This window comes from Pleurodeles waltl, chromosome 6, assembly GCF_031143425.1.
Source record: "Pleurodeles waltl isolate 20211129_DDA chromosome 6, aPleWal1.hap1.20221129, whole genome shotgun sequence".
Classification (NCBI taxonomy): domain Eukaryota; kingdom Metazoa; phylum Chordata; class Amphibia; order Caudata; family Salamandridae; genus Pleurodeles; species Pleurodeles waltl.
In genome coordinates, this window is record NC_090445.1 from 1,225,499,135 (window position 1) to 1,225,517,320 (window position 18,186).

The window sequence follows — 18,186 nt, forward strand, 5'->3', positions numbered from 1 at the left end:
TGGGTGGAGGTGCTTCACACCTCCCCCCTGCAGGAACTGTAACACCTAGCAGTGAGCTTCAAAGGCTCAAGCTTCGTGTTACAATGCCCCAGGGCACTCCAGCTAGTGGAGATGCCCGCCCCCTGGACACAGCCCCCACTTTTGGCGGCAAGTCCAGGAGAGAGAATGAGAAAAACAAGGAGGAGTCACTGGCCAGTCAGGACAGCTCCTAAGGTGTCCTGAGCGGAGGTGACTGACTTTTAGAAATCCTCCATCTTGTAGAAGGAGGATTCCCCCAATAGGGATAGGAATGTGACCCCCCTCCCCTTGTGAGGAGGCACAAAGAGGGTGTACCCACCTTGAGGGCTAGTAGCCATTGGCTACTAACCCCCCAGACCTAAACACGCCCTTAAATTTAGTATTTAAGGGCTCCCCTGAACCTAAGAATTTAGATTCCTGCAACTTACCGAAGAAGAAGACTGCTGAGCTGAAAACCCCTGCAGAAGAAGAAAGAAGACACCAACTGCTTTGGCCCCAGTCCTGCCTTCTAAAGAACCCTGCTCCAGCGACGCTTTCTCCAGGACCAGCGACCTCTGAATCCTCAGAGGACTGCCCTGCTTCCAAGAGACCAAGAAACTCCTGAGGACAGCGGCACTGCTCCAAAAGAACTGCAACTTTGTTTCAAAGGAGCAGATTTAAAGACCCCTGCAACTCCCCGCAAGAAGCGTGAGACTTGCAACACTGCACCCGGCGACCCCGACTCGACTGGTGGAGAACCAACACCTCAGGGAGGACCCTCCGGCGACTCCGAGACCGTGAGTAACCAAAGTTGTCCCCCCTGAGCCCCCACAGCGACGCCTGCAGAGGGAATCCAGAGGCTCCCCCTGACCGCGACTGCCTGAACTCCATTTCCCGACGGCTGGAAAAGACCCTGCACCCGCAGCCCCCAGCACCTAAAGGAACGGAACTCCTGTGCAGGAGTGACCCCCAGGAGGCCCTCTCCCTTGTCCAGGTGGTGGCTACCCCGAGGAGCCCCCCCCTTGCCTGCCTGCAACGCTGAAGAGATATCTTGATCTCTCATTGAAAACCATTGGAAACCCGACGCGTGTTTGCACACTGCACCCGGCCGCCCCCGCGCTGCTGAGGGTGTACTTTTTGTGCTGACTTTTGTCCCCCCCGTGCCCTACAAAACCCCCCTGGTCTGCCCTCCGAAGACGCGGGTACTTACCTGCTGGCAGACCGGAACCGGGGTACCCCCTTCTCTCCATTGAAGCCTATGTGTTTTGGGCACCTCTTTGACCTCTGCACCTGACCGGCCCTGAGCTGCTGGTGTGGTAACTTTGGGGTCGCTCTGAACCCCCAACGGTGGGCTACCTTGGACCCAAACCTGAGACTTGTAAGTGATTTACTTACCTGACAAAACTAACAAAAACTTACCTCCCCCAGGAACTGTGAAAATTGCACTGTGTCCACTTTTGAAACAGCTTATTGTGTTTTATGTAAAAAGTATACATGCTAATGTAATGATTCAAAGTTCCTAAAGTACTTACCTGCAATACCTTTCAAATGAGATATTACATGTAGAATTTGAACCTGTGGTTCTTAAAATAAACTAAGAAAAGATATTTTTCTATAACAAAACCTATTGGCTGGATTTGTCTCTGAGTGTGTGTTCCTCATTTATTGCCTGTGTGTATGTACAACAAATGCTTAACACTACTCCTTGGATAAGCCTACTGCTCGACCACACTACCACAAAATAGAGCATTAGTATTATCTCTTTTTGCCACTATCTTACCTCTAAGGGGAACCCTTGGACTCTGTGCATGCTATTCCTTACTTTGAAATAGCACATACAGAGCCAACTTCCTACAATAGACTTCCGTTGCAGCTTATTTTTTTCTAACTACTTATAAACCACAATGAAATTTTGCAAAGTACTTCTATGTCAATGTTTGGTTTAATTTGAATGTACTGTTGACTGGTATTGATATGTATTCACTGTACCTACCTTGTTGGGCTTCTTTGCTTTTTTTATACCTCTACTGTGTCCAGAGGCTAGTGTAGGAAGTTGGCTCTGTATATACTATCTCAAAGTGAGAGATAGTGTACAGAGTCCAAGGGTTCCCCTTAGAGGCTGACAGTGGCAAAATTAGATAATTCTACTGCTCTATTTTGTGGTGGTGTAGTCGAGCAGGCGGCTTATCAGAGGGTAGTGTTAAGCATCTGTTGTACACGCACAGGCAGTAAATGAGAAACACACACTCAAAGACTTCAATCCAGGCCAATAGTTTTTATATAGAAAAATATATTTTCTTAATTTATTTTAGAACCACAAGATTTAAGATTTAAAGTAAATACATAAAATGCAAGGTACTCCACACAGTTAAGTAAGGAACTTTGAATTAGAGCAGTAACATACACAATACAGGTTACAATGGCAATGAGCTATTTTAAAAGTGGACAGTGCAAAAATCAATAGTTCCTGGGGGAGCTAAGAAAGGTTAAGTTTCTGAGGTAAGTAAAGCACTTACATGTTCAGTTTCCTGGGCATAGACAGCCCAACATTGGGGGTTCAAGGCTACCCCAAAGTCACCGCACGGCAACACAGGGCGGTCAGGTACAGAGGTCAAAGGAGGGCCCAAAACACACAGGCGCTTATGGAGAACAGGGATGCTCCGGTTCCAGTCTGCCAGCAGATAAGTACCTACGTCTTCGGGGGAAGACCAGGGGGTTTTGTAGAGCACTGGGGGAGAACACAAACAGACACACAAAACACACCCTCAGCAGCACAGGGATGGCCGGGTGCAGTGTGCAAAGTTGGCATCCGGCTTGCTCTAGGAAGCACTAGAGGGACCTGGGGGTCACTTAGGCAATGCAGGCAGGTCATAGGGGGGCTTCTCGGGCCAGCCACCGACTGGGCTAGGAAGAGGGCCGCCTGCTGGTCACTCCTGCATTGGAGGTTGGTTCCTTTTCGGTCTTGGGGGCTGCGGGTGCAGTGCTTGGTCCAGGCATCAGATTCTTTGTTCCAGGCAGTTGTGGTAAGGGGGACCCTCTGGATCTCCTCTGCAGGCATTGCTGTGGGGCTGCAGGGGGGTCGAGGTCGCAGTCGCCTGGGAGTCCCCTCTGCAGTGTTTGTTCTCTGAAGCACGAGCCGGGGGCATCAGGTGCAGAGGGTGAAGTCTCACGCTTCCTTCGGGAAGAGTGAGTTCTTTAGTAGCCGTTTCAAAGTTGCAGAAATGTTGGTGAACAGTGCCGCTGTTCTCTGGAGTTTCTTGGTCCTTCGGTTCAGGGCATTCCTCTGAGTCCTGAGAGGTCACTGGTCCCTGTCGGATGCGTTGAGGTGTAGGTTCTTTGAGTCTGGAGACAGGCCGGTAGGGCTGGGACCAAGTCAGTTTCAGTCTCAGTCATCTCTGCAGGGCTTTCAGGTCAGCAGTCTGTTGTGTAGGTTGCAGGAATCGGATTTCCTGGGTTCTGGGTCGCCCCTAAATACTAAATGTAGGGGTGTGTTTAGGTCTGGGGAGCAGTAGCCAATGGCTACTGTCCTGGATGGTAGTTACACCATCTTTATGCCTCCTCCCCGAGGGGAGGGGGGCACATCCCTACTCCTATTGGGGGACTCCTCCAATCTCAAGATGGAGGATTTCTAAAGGCAGGGGTGACCTCAGCTCAGGGTACCTTAGGGGCAGTCCTGACTGGTGGGTGACTCCTCCTTCCTGACTGGTGGGTGACTCCTCCTTGTTTTTATTATCTCCTCCAGCCTTGCCGCTAAAAGTGGGGGCAGTGGCCGGGGGGGGGGGGGGGGGGGGGGGGGGGCATCTCCACTAGCTGGGATGCCCTAGGGTGCTGTAACAAAAGGAATGAGCCTTTGAGGCTCACCACCAGGTGTTACAGTTCCTGCAGGGGGAGGTGAGAAGCACCTCCACCGAGTACAGGCTTTGTTCCTGGCCACCGAGTAGCAAAGGCACTCTCCCCATGTGGCCAGCAACATGTCTGGTGTGTGGCAGGCTGGCAAAAACTAGTCAGCCCACAATGGAAGTCAGGTATGTTTTCAGGGGGCATCTCTAAGATGCCCTCTGGGTGTATTTTTACAATAAAGTGCACACTGGCATCAGTGTGCATTTATTGTGCTGAGAAGTTTGATACCAAACATCGCAGTTTTCAGTGTAGCCATTATGGTGCTGTGGAGTTCATGTTTGACAGACTCCCAAACCATATACTCTTATGGCTACCCAGCACTTACAATGTCTAAGGTTTTAGCTCAGACACTGTAGGGGCATAGTGCTCATGCACATATGCCCTCACCTGTGGTATAGTGCACCCTGCCATAGGGCTGTAAGGCCTGCTAGAGGGGTGACTTACCTATGCCACAGGCAGTGAGAGGTTGGCATGGCACTCTGAGGGGATGTTCTCCCCACCAGCACACACAAGCTGGCAACCAGTGTGTCTGTGCTGAGTGAGGGGTCCCTAAGGTGGCATAAGACATACTGCAGCCCTTAGAGACCTCCCCTGGCATCAGGGGCCTTGGTACCAGGGGTACCAGTTACAAGGGACTTACCTGGGTGCCAGGGTTGTGCCAATTGTGGAGACAAAGGTACAGGTTAGGGAAAGAACACTGGTGCTGGGGCCTGGTTAGCAGGCCTCAGCACACTTTCAAATCATAACTTGGCATCAGCAAAGGGAAAAAGTCAGGGGGTAACCATGCCAAGGAGGCATTTCCTTACACAGTCTATCAACACTAGATCTTGGAGATGACCATGTGCCTGCAACCATTGTTTTGGAAGGCACTGTTGTAAGGGCTGCATGTGTAATCTTGCCTTTGGGACAAGGGAGATGCATGATCCCATCATACCCAACAGTTTCATGACAAATCAGACAGTGTACTGTTGGTTTTGCTGGATTTTTGAAAATATGGTATGGCAATTGCACTCTTTGTGGACTTCGGCTTGCAAGTGCTTTTTGGGTGTTTAATGTGGCCCCTAAGTACTGCTGAATTTGTGCTGGTTGTAGGTGTGATTTTTGGTAATTTATTGAGAACCCTAGTGTGTGTAGGGTGTTTATTACATAACGTTTGTGATGTTGGCACTGTGTTTGAGTGCTGGCTTTTATTAGCCAGTCATTGAGATATGGGAAGACATTTATACAGTATGTTGTCTCCTTATGTATGCTGCAACTACGGCAAAGCATTTTGTAAATACTCTGAGAGCTGTTGTTATCCCGAAAGGAAACACTTTGAACTGGTAATGTTTTCCCTGTATTACAAATCTGAGATACTTTCTGTAAGCTGGATGGATGGGTATGTGAAAATACGCATCTTTTAGATCCGGTGTTGCCATAAATTCTTCTTGTTGTAGCAGTGGGACTACAACTTGTAGCGTTACCATGTGAAAGTGTTCTGATCCGATACAGAGGTTGAGAGTCCTGAGATCTAATATTGGTCTAAATGTTTTGTCCTTTTTGGGAATGGGGAAGTACAGGGAGTGAACCCCCGTTCCTTTTTGATGGTGTGGCACAAGTTCTATAGCTTGTTTGAGTAATAGTGCCTGTACTTCTGTTTGCAACATTGAAATGTGTTGAGATGGCACTTTGTGTGCTTTAGAGGAAATGTCTGGAGGAGTTTGTGTGAACTCTATGCAGTAACCATGTTGGATAATGGATAATAACCAATTGTCTGTTGTGATGGGTAACCAGTGGGCGTGAAACATTTTCAGTCTTCCTCCCACAGGGGAAGTATGGTAAGGGAAGATGGTGGTAAAGTCACTGTTTGCTATTAGTGGGTTGTTTTGAGGATTGGTATTTTCTTCTAGATCTGGGGAATTGTCCTCTGTAGGATCCCCGAAACCCCCCTCTCTGGTATTGCGTCTGGTAAGAAGGTTTGGCTTGTGAGGTAGATGGCTCAGATGGTTGGGGTCTGAAGCCTCCCCTATATTGAGGCTTTCAAAATGAGCCTCTGTATTGGGATGAATAAAGCGTACCCATAGCTTTGGCAGTGACGGCGCCTTTTTTCATTTTGTCGATGGCTGTGTCAACTTGTGTACCAAATAATTGTTGTTGATTAAAAGGCATGTTGAGGACAGCCTGCTGGATTTCAGGTTTAAATCCTGATGATCTAAGCCATGCATGTCGCCTAATGGTGAAAGCCGTATTAATAGTTCTTGCTGCTGTATCTGCGGAGTCTAGCGCCAACCTTATTTGGTTGTTTGTGATTGCTTGTCCCTCCTTTACTACCTGCTGGGCTCTCTTCTGTTGGTCCTTGGGGAGATACTGAATAATGTCCTTCATCTCATCCCAGTGAGCCCTGTCATATCTGGCTAGTAGGGCCTGTGAATTGGCTATACGCCACTGATTGGCTGCCTGTGATGCCACCCTTTTACCTGCAGCATCGAATTTCGTGCTTTATCTGGAGGGGGTGCGTCTCCAGAGGACTGTGAATAAGCCCTTTTTCTTGCTGCGCTGACCACTACAGAATCCAGGGGTAGCTGTTCTGTAATAAAAATGGGGTCTGAGGGTGGTGGCTTATATTCCTTCTCTACCCTTGGAGTTATAGCTCTTCCCTTAACTGGTTCCTGGAAGATTTGCTGCACATGTTTTAGCATGCCAGGAAGCATGGGTAGACTCTGGTATGTGGCGTGAGTTGAGAACAATGTGTTAAATAAGAAGTCGTCCTCCAGAGGTTCGGTGTGCATGGCCACGTTGTGAAATGCCACTGTCCTGGCTAGAACCTGTGTATATGAGGTGCTAGCCTCAGGGGGTGATGGCTTTGATGGATAGCCCTCAGGACTATTGTCGGAGACTGGATCCGTGTCATGTTGTGACTGCATAGTGTGTGATGGAGACTGTGCAGTGGGTGTAGCAGGCGGGGAGACAGTTAGTTGAGGAGGAGACTGTTGAGGGGAAAACTGAGGAGGCAGAGATTTTTCTCTTGTTTTTGTCACTTTAGCCATTGGCCGGTCAGTGTCCAAACGTCCATGGAAGGCCAGTTTCCTCTTTGGTCTCAAAGGAGGTGCTGTGATGATTTTGCCGGTGTCTTTGTGGATTTGTATCCTGGCCTGTTTCTCATCGAAATCCTCCATTTGTGTCAATTCCTCATGAAATCTATGGCTTTCTTTCAATTGCTTTGAAAGTCCATGCTCCTCTGTGTAGGTATGCTTTTTCGGCTCCAAACCCTTTTTTTTTGGCACAGAAGGGCCTGGAATACTTGTTGGCCTCAGCTCCGAAAGTGACTTTCAGGGTTTCGACTCGATGAGTCAGTGCCTTATAATTTCGGAGCCTGTGCCTCGTCTCGAGTCCGAAGGCTTTGCTGCTGGCGTGGCCTTTTTCGGTGCCAAAGATGTTGCTTGGTCACCTGTAGCTTTCTTACGGGTGGAGCCATGGCCTTCTGGCAGTGGTGTCCCCGAGGCCTTGTATTTGGGCCTGGATTTGCGTCGGGGCAAGCGTACTCACGTGCTGGCCCGTGTTAATGGTCGGTGTATGTCAGACTTTTGTTCGGAATCGAACCCCCAAACGGAGACGGCAGTGTGCATCATCTCCTCCTCTTCTGCGTTGAGGCGTTCGGTGCTTCTGGACACCATCTCTAATCTTTGCGCTCTTCAGTCTCAGAGTCTTTTTCGAGCGGAAGGATCTACAGGCTTCGCAGGTATCCTATTGATAATCCGGAGATACACAGGTTACAAACCAGATGTTGATCCGTGTAGAAATACTTGGTGTGGCACCGAAGGCAGAGGCTAAACTGGGTCTGGTCCATGAGGCTTCAACAATACTTTTGGTCAGGCCGACCAGGCCCAAGTTGGGCGCGGTGGCCCGAAGGGCAAGTAGAGATCTGTATCTGCCGGTACCGAGGTGTCAATGATGGATGATACGCGATCGAAAACAATACAGATGAATTTAGAGGGTTTGTAAGATTTTTCCGACTCGAACAACCGGAGTGAAGAGGAACACGTCCGAACCCGATGGCGGAAAGAAAACAATCTAAGATGGAGTCGATGCCCATGCGCAATGGAGCCGCAAAGGAGGAGTCACTCGGTCCCGTGACTTGAAAAGACTTCTTCAAAGAAAAACAACTTGTAACACTCCGAGCCCAACAAAAGATGGCAGGACCTGTGCATAGCATGTGTATCTGCAGCTACACATGACATCAAACACACACATATATATATATATATATATATATATATATATATATACACACACACACACACACACACACATATGGAAAATGTCACTTACCCAGTGTACATCTGTTCGTGGCATGAGACGCTGCAGATTCACACGCTGTGCACATCCCGCCATCTAGTGTTGGGCTCGGAGTGTTACAAGTTGTTTTTCTTCGAAGAAGTCTTTTCGACTCAGGAGATCGAGGGGCTCCTCCCCTTTCGGCTCCATTGCGCATGGGCGTCGACTCCATCTTAGATTGTTTTCCCCGCAGAGGGTGAGGTAGGAGTTGTGTATATAGTGCTAGTGCCCACGCAATGGAGTAAATATGTATGTACATAATGTGGTTAAAAGTGATATATTTACAAAATTTCAAAAAGATTAAGTCTAATTTTTTCTCAACTTAAAACGTCTACAGGCTCCCGGGGAGGTGGGAGGGCACATGTGAATCTGCAGCGTCTCATGCCACGAACAGATGTACACTGGGTAAGTGACATTTTCCGTTAGATGGCATGTGTAGCTGCAGATACACATGCTGTGCATAGACTAATAAGCAGTTATCTCCCCAAAAGCGGTGGTTCAGCCTGTAGGAGTTGAAGTTGTTTGAAATAAAGTCCATAATACTGCTTGTCCTACTGTGGCTTGCTGTGTTGTTAACACATCCACGCAGTAATGCTTGGTAAATGTATGAGGCGTAGACCATGTGGCTGCCTTACAGATTTCAGTCATTGGTATGTTTCCTAGAAAGGCCATGGTAGCACCTTTCTTTCTAGTTGAGTGTGCCTTTGGTGTAATAGGCAGTTCTATTTTTGCTTTGATATAACAGGTTTGGATACATTTAACTATCTATCTGGCAATGCCTTGTTTGGATATTGGATTCCCTGTATGAGGTTTTTGGAAAGCAACAAACAAATGTTTTGTTTAGCAAATTTGTTTGGTTCTATCAATGTAGTACATTAGTGCCCTTTTGATGTCTAATGTATGTAATGCTCTCTCAGCTACAGAGTCTGGTTCTGGAAAGAACACTGGGAGTTCCACTGCTTGATTTAAGTGGAACGGTGATATGACCTTAGGTAAGAATTTAGGATTTGTTTGTAGAACTACTTTATGTTTGTGTATTTGAATAAAGGGTTCTTGTATGGTAAAGGCTTGTATTTCACTTACTCTTCTGAGAGATGTGATAGCTATTAGAAATGCTACTTTCCATGTTAAGTATTGTATCTCACATGAGTGCATGGGTTCAAAAGGAGGACCCATGAGTCGTGTTAATACAATGCTGAGGTTCCACGAAGGAACTAGTGGTGTTCTTGGTGGGATAATTCTTTTCAGCCCCTCCATAAATGCTTTTATGACTAGGATTCTGAATAATGAAGTTGAGTGCGTAATTTGCAGATAAGCTGAAATTGCAGTGAGATGTATTTTAATGGATGAAAAAGCTAACTGACTTTTGTAAGTGTAGTAGGTAGCTTACGATGTTTTTAGTTGATGCGTGTAATGGTTGAATTTGATTATTATGGCAGTAATAAACAAATCTTTCCACTTATTTGCGTAGCAATGCCTTGTGGTTGGTTTTCTAGCTTGTTTTATGACCTCCATACATTCTTGTGTAAGGTCTAGGTGTCCGAATTCTAAGATTTCAGGAGCCAAATTACTAGATTCAGCGATGCTGGATTTGGGTGTCTGATCTGTTGTTTGTGTTGAGTTAACAGATCTGGTCTGTTTGGCAGTTTGATATGAGGCACTACTGAGAGGTCTAGTAGTGTTGTGTGCCAAGGTTGTTGTGCCCAAGTTGGTGCTATTAGTATGAGTTGGAGTTTGTTTTGACTCAATTTGTTTACTAGATATGGAAGGAGTGGGAGAGGGGGAAAAGCATATGCAAATATCCCTGACCAACTCATTCATAACGCATTGCCTTGTGAGTGAGCCTGAGGGTACCTGGATGCGAAGTTTTGGCATTTTGCGTTTTCTTTTGTTGCAAATAGGTCTATTTGCGGTGTTCCCCATCTTAGGAAGTAAGTCTTTAGTATTTGTGGATGAATTTCCCATTCGTGGATCCGTTGGTGATCCCGAGAGAGATTGTCGGCTAACTGTTTTTGAATTCCTGGTATGAACTGAGCTATTAGGCGAATGTGGTTGTGAATCGCCCAATGCCATATTTTTTGTGCTAAGAGACACAACTGTGTCAAGTGTGTCCCTCCTTGTTTGTTCAGATAATACATTGTTGTCATGTTGTCTGTTTTGACAAGAATGTGTTTGTGGGTTATTATAGGTTGAAATGCTTTCAACGCTAGAAATACTGCTAGTAGTTCTAAGTGATTTATATGAAGCTGTCTCTGCTGAGTGTCCCATTGTCCTTGGATGCTGTGTTGGTTGAGGTGTGCTCCCCACCCTATCATGGAAGCATCCGTTGTGATTACGTATTGAGGCACTGGGTCTTGAAAAGGCCGCCCTCTGTTTAAGTTTATAGTGTTCCACCATTGAAGCGAGGTGTATGTTTGGTGGTCTATCAACACTAGATCTTGAAGTTGACCCTTTGCTTGTGACCATTGAGATGCTAGGCACTGCTGTAAGGGCCGCATGTGCAATCTTGCGTTTGGGACAATGGCTATGCAGGAGGACATCATGCCTAGTACCTTCATCACTAATTTTACCTGGAACTTTTGTTTTGGGTGCATGGCTTGTATTACGTTTTGGAATGCCTGTACCCTTTGTGGACTTGGAGTGGCAATCCCTTTTGTTGTGTTGACTGTTGCTCCTAAGTGCTGTTGTATTTGACACAGCTGTAGGTGTGATTTGTTGTAGTTGAGTGAGAAACCTAGTTTGTGAAGGGTTTCTATGACATACTTTGTGTGTTGTGAACACCGTTCTTGCGTATTGGTTTTGATTAACCAATCGTCTAGGTACAGGAACACGTGTATTTGCTGCCTTCTGATATGGGCTGCCACTACGGCCAGGCATTTTGTAAAAACTCTTGGCGCTGGTGTTATTCCAAATGGCAACACTTTGAACTGGTAATGTATCCCTTGGATTACAAACCTTAAGTACTTTTTGTGGGAAGGATGTATCGGTATATGGAAATACGCATCCTTGAGGTCTAGTGTTGACATGTAGTCTTGTTGTTTGAGCAATGGTATCACGTCTTGCAGTGTCACCATGTGAAAGTGATCTGATTTGATGTAGATGTTTAATGTTCTGAGATCTAGGAGAGGTCTTAGAGTTTTGTCTTTTTTGTTTATGAGAAAGTACAGGGAGTAAACTCCTGTTCCTTTCTGATGAATTGGTACTAGCTCTATTGCATCTTTTTGCAACAACGCTTGGACCTCCAGTTGTAACAGATCCATATGTTGTTTGGACATGTTGTGTGTTTTCGGTGGGACATTTGGAGGGAATTGTAGAAATTCTATGCAATAACCATGTTGGATAATGGCTAGGACCCACGTGTCTGTTATTTCCTCCCAGTTTTTGTAAAAATTGGTTAGTCTCCCCCCCACTGGTGTTATGTGTTGGGGATTTGTGACGCTGAAGTCACTGTTTATTTTGCGGTGTTTTGGGACTCTGGAACTTCCCTCTTTTGGGGAATTGTCCCCCTCTATATTGTCCCCGAAAACTTCCCCTCTGATATTGACTCTGGTAAGTGTATCTTGATTGTGAGGTTGAGGGTTCTGTGCTCTGTTCCCGAAACCCCCCCCTCTAAACTGTGATTTACGAAATGTGCCTCTGCTCTGTGGGGAGTAGAGTGTGCCCATGGCTTTGGCCGTATCTGTGTCCTTTTTAAGTTTTTCGATAGCAGTGTCCACCTCCGGCCCAAACAACTGCTGTCCGTTAAAAGGCATATTTAGCACCGCTTGTTGAATTTCCGGCTTGAATCCTGAGGTGCGTAGCCATGCATGTCTCCGTATGGTGACTGCTGTATTTACAGTTCTAGCAGCTGTGTCAGCTGCATCCATTGCTGACCGTATCTGATTGTTAGAGATACTCTGGCCTTCTTCCACCACTTGTTGTGCCCTCTTTTGGAACTCTTTGGGTAGGTGTTCTATGAAATGTTGCATTTCGTCCCAATGAGCCCTATCATATCTCGCCAGCAAGGCCTGTGAGTTGCCAATTCGCCATTGGTTGGCTGCCTGTGCCGCGACCCTTTTCCCGGCTGCGTCGAACTTGCGACTTTCCTTGTCTGGTGGTGGTGCATCTCCCGAGGTGTGTGAGTTCGCCCTTTTGCGAGCTGCCCCTACTACCACTGAGTCTGGTGTTAATTGCTGCGTGATGTACACAGGGTCTGTTGGTGGCGCTTTGTACTTTTTCTCCACCCTTGGAGTAATGGCCCTGCCTTTCACAGGCTCCTGAAACACTTGTTTGGAGTGTTTTAGCATTCCCGGTAACATAGGGAGACTCTGGTACTGGCTATGTGTGGACGACAGTGTATTAAACAGAAAGTCATCTTCTATTGGTTCTGCGTGCAGGGTGACATTGTGAAACACAGCTGCTCTTGACACCACCTGTGTGTAGGCAGTACTGTCCTCAGGTGGTGACGGTCTCGCTGGATAACAGTCGGGACTGTTATCTGACACTGGCGCATCATAAAGATCCCATGCGTCAGGATCATCCTGACTCATTCCTGTATGAGTTGGAGACTGCATCATTGGTGGAGTGGCTACCGGTGATGGTTGTGGTGAGCGTTGTGGTGATGGTGGCAGAGTTATTTGTTTTGCCACCTTTGCTTGTGGTTGCTTGTCTTTCTCTTGGAAGGCAAGTTTCCTTTTAATTCGGATTGGAGGGAGAGTACTGATTTTCCCTGTGTCCTTCTGAATGTGGAGCCTCCTTTGGGTGTAATCTGGCTCCCCTGCCTCCAGCTCCTGTCCAAATCTGTGTCCTTGCATCTGTGAGGACAGGCCCTGTTCCTCGGTGTAGGAACTTGGTTTCGGCTCCGAGGCCGGATGTTTCGGTATCGAAGCCTTTTCTACCGTCTTTTTCGGATCCGAAGACACTTTCTTGCCTTTCGGTGTTCCGATCTCTTGATGCCGACTCATTCGGTGCCACTCTCTTGGTGTAGAGATTGCTCTGACCCGGTGTCTCGGGGTCAAGTCTGTTCTGTGCCGGTATCTCGACCGGAGTCGGATGACTTCGACACATGCATGCCCTTTTTCGGTGCCGATGGTCGGTCACCTACTTTTCGGGTTAAGCCATGGCCTGTTGGCGGTGGCATCCCCTGGGCTTTTGTGAATTTTTTGTGAGTTTTGGGCAGTGATGTCTTACTCACGGTTCTCAGCGTCTGTTCGGGATCGACCTCGTCCGAGTCCGAATCCGCGATGGAGATGGTTTCCTCTTCTTCCAAGTGTTGTTGTCCTGCCGGCGCCGACGCCATTTGTAGTCTTCTTGCCCTTCAGTCTCTTAGCGTTTTTCTCGACCGAAACGCTCGACAGGCCTCGCCGGTATCCTCTTTGTGTTTGGGCGACAAACACAAATTACAGACCAGATGCTGATCTGTGTAAGGATACTTGTTGTGACATTCGGGGCAGAAGCGGAATGGGGTCCGTTCCATTAGCCTTGAAGACGCACGAGGTCGGGCCGACCAGGCCCCGCCGGGGAATTGAAAACCCCGAAGGGCCACCGGAGCTCTTCAAAATTCGGTGTCGATCTGTTGTAACTAACCCGATACCGAACGCAAACAATACCGTCTAATTTTCCGAGATTTAACTAACTTTCCGAACCGAAACACGGAGCGAAGAGGAACACGTCCGAACCCGATGGCGGAAAGAAAACAATCTAAGATGGAGTCGACGCCCATGCGCAATGGAGCCGAAAGGGGAGGAGTCCCTCGATCTCGTGACTCGAAAAGACTTCTTCGAAGACAATCAACTTGTAACACTCCGAGCCCAACACTAGATGGCGGGATGTGCACAGCATGTGTATCTGCAGCTACACATGCCATCGAACATATATACATATATATATATATATATATATATATATATATAGTAATTACTTTATTTCAGCTGTAAGCCATACAACTAATACAATCAACATATTATATCTATTAAAAATAAAGATAATACAATATATTCATAAAAAATAGTCTTCCAAAAATTGCCCAAAACGTTTTTAAATATAAAGTATTCATATGAACAACCTTTATAAATGTATGTGGTCCACTAAAAACCTTTAATTTACATTATAACTGTCAGTATAGTTTACAAAGTGCCAAAAGTGGCTACATGGGGGAAAAGTAATCACGCATAGGTACTTGTTAATCATAGCCTATGGGTACAAGACTTTAGCTCGTGAGTTCCATGTCCTGACTGGTGGGTGGTGACTCCTTGTTTTTCTCATTATCTCCCCTGGACTTGCCAACAAAAGTGGGGGCTGTGCCCAAGGGGTGGGCATCTCCACTAGCTGGAGTGCCCTGGGGCATTGTACCATGAAGCTTGAGCCTTTGAGGCTCACTGCTAGGTGTTACAGTTCCTGCAGGGGGGAGGTGTTAAGCATCTCCACCCAGTGCAGGTTTTGTTTCTGACCTCAGAGAGCACAAAGGTTCTCACCCCAGGGGGTCAGAAACTTGTCTCTCAACAGCAGGCTGGCACAGACCAGTCAGTCCTGCACTGAAAGATTGGGTAAAATACAGGGGGCATCTCTAAGATGCTCTCTGTGTGCATTTTCAAAAAATAAATCCAACACTGGCATCAGTGTGGGTTTATTATTCTGAGAAGTTTGATACCAAACTTCTCAGTATTCAGTGTAGCCATTATGGAGCTGTGGAGTTCGTTTTTGACAAACTACCAGACCATATACTTAATATGGCCACAACTGTACTTACAACGGACTTAGCACCTGTGGTATAGTGCACCCTGCCTTAGGGCTGCAAGGCCTGCTAGAGGGGTGACTTACCTATGCCACAGGCAGTATTTTGTGTGCATGGCACCCTGAGAGGGATGCCATGTCGACTTTGCCTTTTTCTTCCCACCAACTCACACAATCTGCAATGGCAGTGTGCTTGTGTTAGGGAAGGGGTTCCTAATAGTGGCATAAGACATGCTGCAGCCCTTAGAGACCTTCCCTGGTCACAGGGCCCTTGGTACCACTGGTACCTTTTACAAGGGACTTATTTGTGTGCCAATTGTGGAAACAATGGTACATTTTTAGTGAAATAACACTGGTGCTGGGGCCTGGTTAGCAGGGTCCCAGCACACTTCTCAGTCAAGTCCGAATCAATATCAGGCAAAAAGTGGGGGGTAACTGCAACAGGGAGCCATTTTCCTACAAGGTCCGTGAACTACCATTGATGTGGCCACTCTGGGGGTATTAAGATCATCCTGGCTCTCGAGTGAGACAGTCTGATGAGGACTGATAGGATCAGGGGAGTTGGCGGAAAGGCATAGAGCAATTTGCTGGACCTGTCAATCCATAGGGCATTCCCCAGTGTTCCTTGTGGGAACTATCTCAAGGTGAAGCCTTGGTATTTTTTTGTCTTCTGCGGCAGCGAACAAGTCGATGTACGGAGCGCCCCACAGTCTGAAGATGATTTGCACAACATTGTCATGAAGGACCCATTCGTGATTTTCTAGCAGAACTCTGCTGAAGGCATCTGCCTGAACATTTTGCACAGCTTGAACTCGAGTTGCAATGATCATCAGGTCTCTGGCTATGAGCCACTTTCAAATTGTTTGGGCATTGTGGGATAGGGTTCTGGACATCATTCCCCCATGCTTGTTGAGGTAGAACATGGTGGTCGTATTGAACAAGCAGGTGGCAGTTCAAGGAGATTAACGTGATCTCTCTCTCAAACCATGTGACCTGAATTTGGTGATGATTCATGTGGGCTCTCCACCCTAGATGGGGTGCATCTGTCACTATGGTCTGAGAGGGAACCTGTTGAAATGACATCCCTCAAAGTAGGTTGGATGGAGAACACCACACTTAAAGAGACTGTTTTGCATGGGAGTGCTGAGGGGGTTTGAGTATGATCCGGTTATCCCAGTTCCAGTCATCTGGTCCCACTAATCCTCGAGACATTCCTGGAGAGAACACATGTGTATCCGGGCATTCGAAGATAGGAAGCTATAAAGATATGAGGCCATCGAGCAGAGGACAGGTAACACTGACCTCACCATGGGATGAGAGACTTTCATGAGAGAGTGACACTTCGAATGGATTGATACTCCTCTGAAGGACACACTTTTGCCTGAATGGTGTTGACTGAAGCCCCCAAATAATGCAAAGTCTGAATAGGAGTGGACACGGACTTCTTGTGGTTGATATGAAGACCTAACCATTGTAGGATGTTGCATGTCCAGTTGTAATAAAGATGGGCTTCCTGAGAAATGGACGCCTTGATTAGACAATCGTATAGGTAGGGGTAGGCACTTCGAGAAAGATCTGGGTGCTGACGTGAGATCAAATGGAAGTATTTGGTACTAATAATGATCCTACCCCACGATGAACCTCAAGAACTTGCAATGTCTCTTGGCACATACAAATAAGCATCTTGAAGATCTTTGGAGCAGAACTAATCTCCTGGTTTAATGGGGGATAGATCTGATGTAAAGCTTTTCTCGCCAAATCTATTTGTTGGCCAGTTTCAAGTCAAGAATGGGTCTGAATGTGATCTTGCCTTTCTTCTTTATCAGAAGATATCTGGAATAAATATTTGTTGTCCGTTTGTGAGGAACAGCCTTCACTGCATGCTTTTGAAGCAGGATGTTGACTTACGATCATAGATCTGCAGATGGTGATTGGAGGGGTTAGGTGGTACGGTCGGTGGAGAACTTGTGAATCTGAGACAATACCCATTTCAAACAATATTCAATACCCCAGGCATTGTCTGATTTTTTGCCACAGTGGGTAACTGAAGTGGGAGAAGGAAAAATTCATGGCTTGGAGCCTGTTGCAGGTTTACCCCCTTCAACAGACTGTTGGGTGGATCTTCCTCTAGGCTGCTCTCGCTGCTGCTGTTAGTAGAGTAGTTGCTGTTGAGGTTGCTGGCAACGTTGATACCAGTGAGATGCTTGAACCCTCTGAGGATAAAAACGGTGCTGGTAAGGCTTGAAAGACCACCTTCGGTCTTTTGGTTTCTCTAGGCCAACCGCCTTCCGGAGGTGAGTTGAAGCGAAGGAAGAGAGGATCCTGCTCAGGAGGTCTATATTTTTTCTGTAGCCTCGATGGGGAAAATGTAGCTGAAACCGGAGTCAAAAACAACTCCATTATTGGCTCTAGGAGGCGTGGCCCCAAAGGAAGGAGAGGTCTTGACAGTGAGCAGTGACGAAGCATCTCAAATGTAAATGACATAGAAGGAGCAGGAACAAACATCTGTCTCTTGAGCTGCGCAGCTCCTCTTACTAGGAACTCCTGGAAGGTAGTAATGTCATGCACCGAAGAGAAGCGAAGTACTGGTGAGTGTGACAGTGTCGGTGGTGGAGGAAGTAAATCCTGAGAGATGTCTAGATCTTGTGCGAGATCTGGATCGAGATAAAGGACTATGATGGTGATGTACATGACAACAAACGCCAGGATCTGTGGTGACTGTGGTTGCGGGAACAATAGCGCGTTCTTGAAAGCAATCTACATCTTGGGAGAGGAGCTTCCACAGGTGAAGGAACATACACCAGTGAAAGGGACGCACAAGGTGATGGCATTTTGACAAAATACCACAATTTCCAGTCAGAAAATGGCAGTAAATTTGAGGGAAGAGATGAAAACCGTCAAAATAAGTTATTGTCAGAAACTTCCACTGATGACTTTCAAACAAAAAACATAAGAAAAGGCCAAGCTCAGTGCTCCAAGATCCTGTCACCAGGAGCCAGAAAAAAAGGAACTGAGGCAACTGCAGGACATGATGGGACACTGGTATTCACTGGGTCCTTAAAGGCAAAGACGCTGTTTTAAAACGTACATAATAGCAGCCTATAGCGTTACACTGTCTTGCCATCCTTCATCTTTCTAATTTTACAAAAAGGGTTTGTGAAACAGGTTTAAGCTGTTTTATAAAGTATTGACTTTAAATTATTATTATCCATATATACAGGTACTTTTACGCATTTGTAAGTACAATCTGAAGAATTTCAACAC

General features: G+C 46.8%; 1 protein-coding gene across 3 annotated transcripts in view; it reads right to left on the bottom strand.

Moving 5' to 3' along the window:
* Positions 1-18,186, bottom strand: part of GBF1 (golgi brefeldin A resistant guanine nucleotide exchange factor 1) — a 1,570,387-nt gene that overhangs the window by 1,329,593 nt on the left and 222,608 nt on the right. The window lies entirely within an intron of this gene.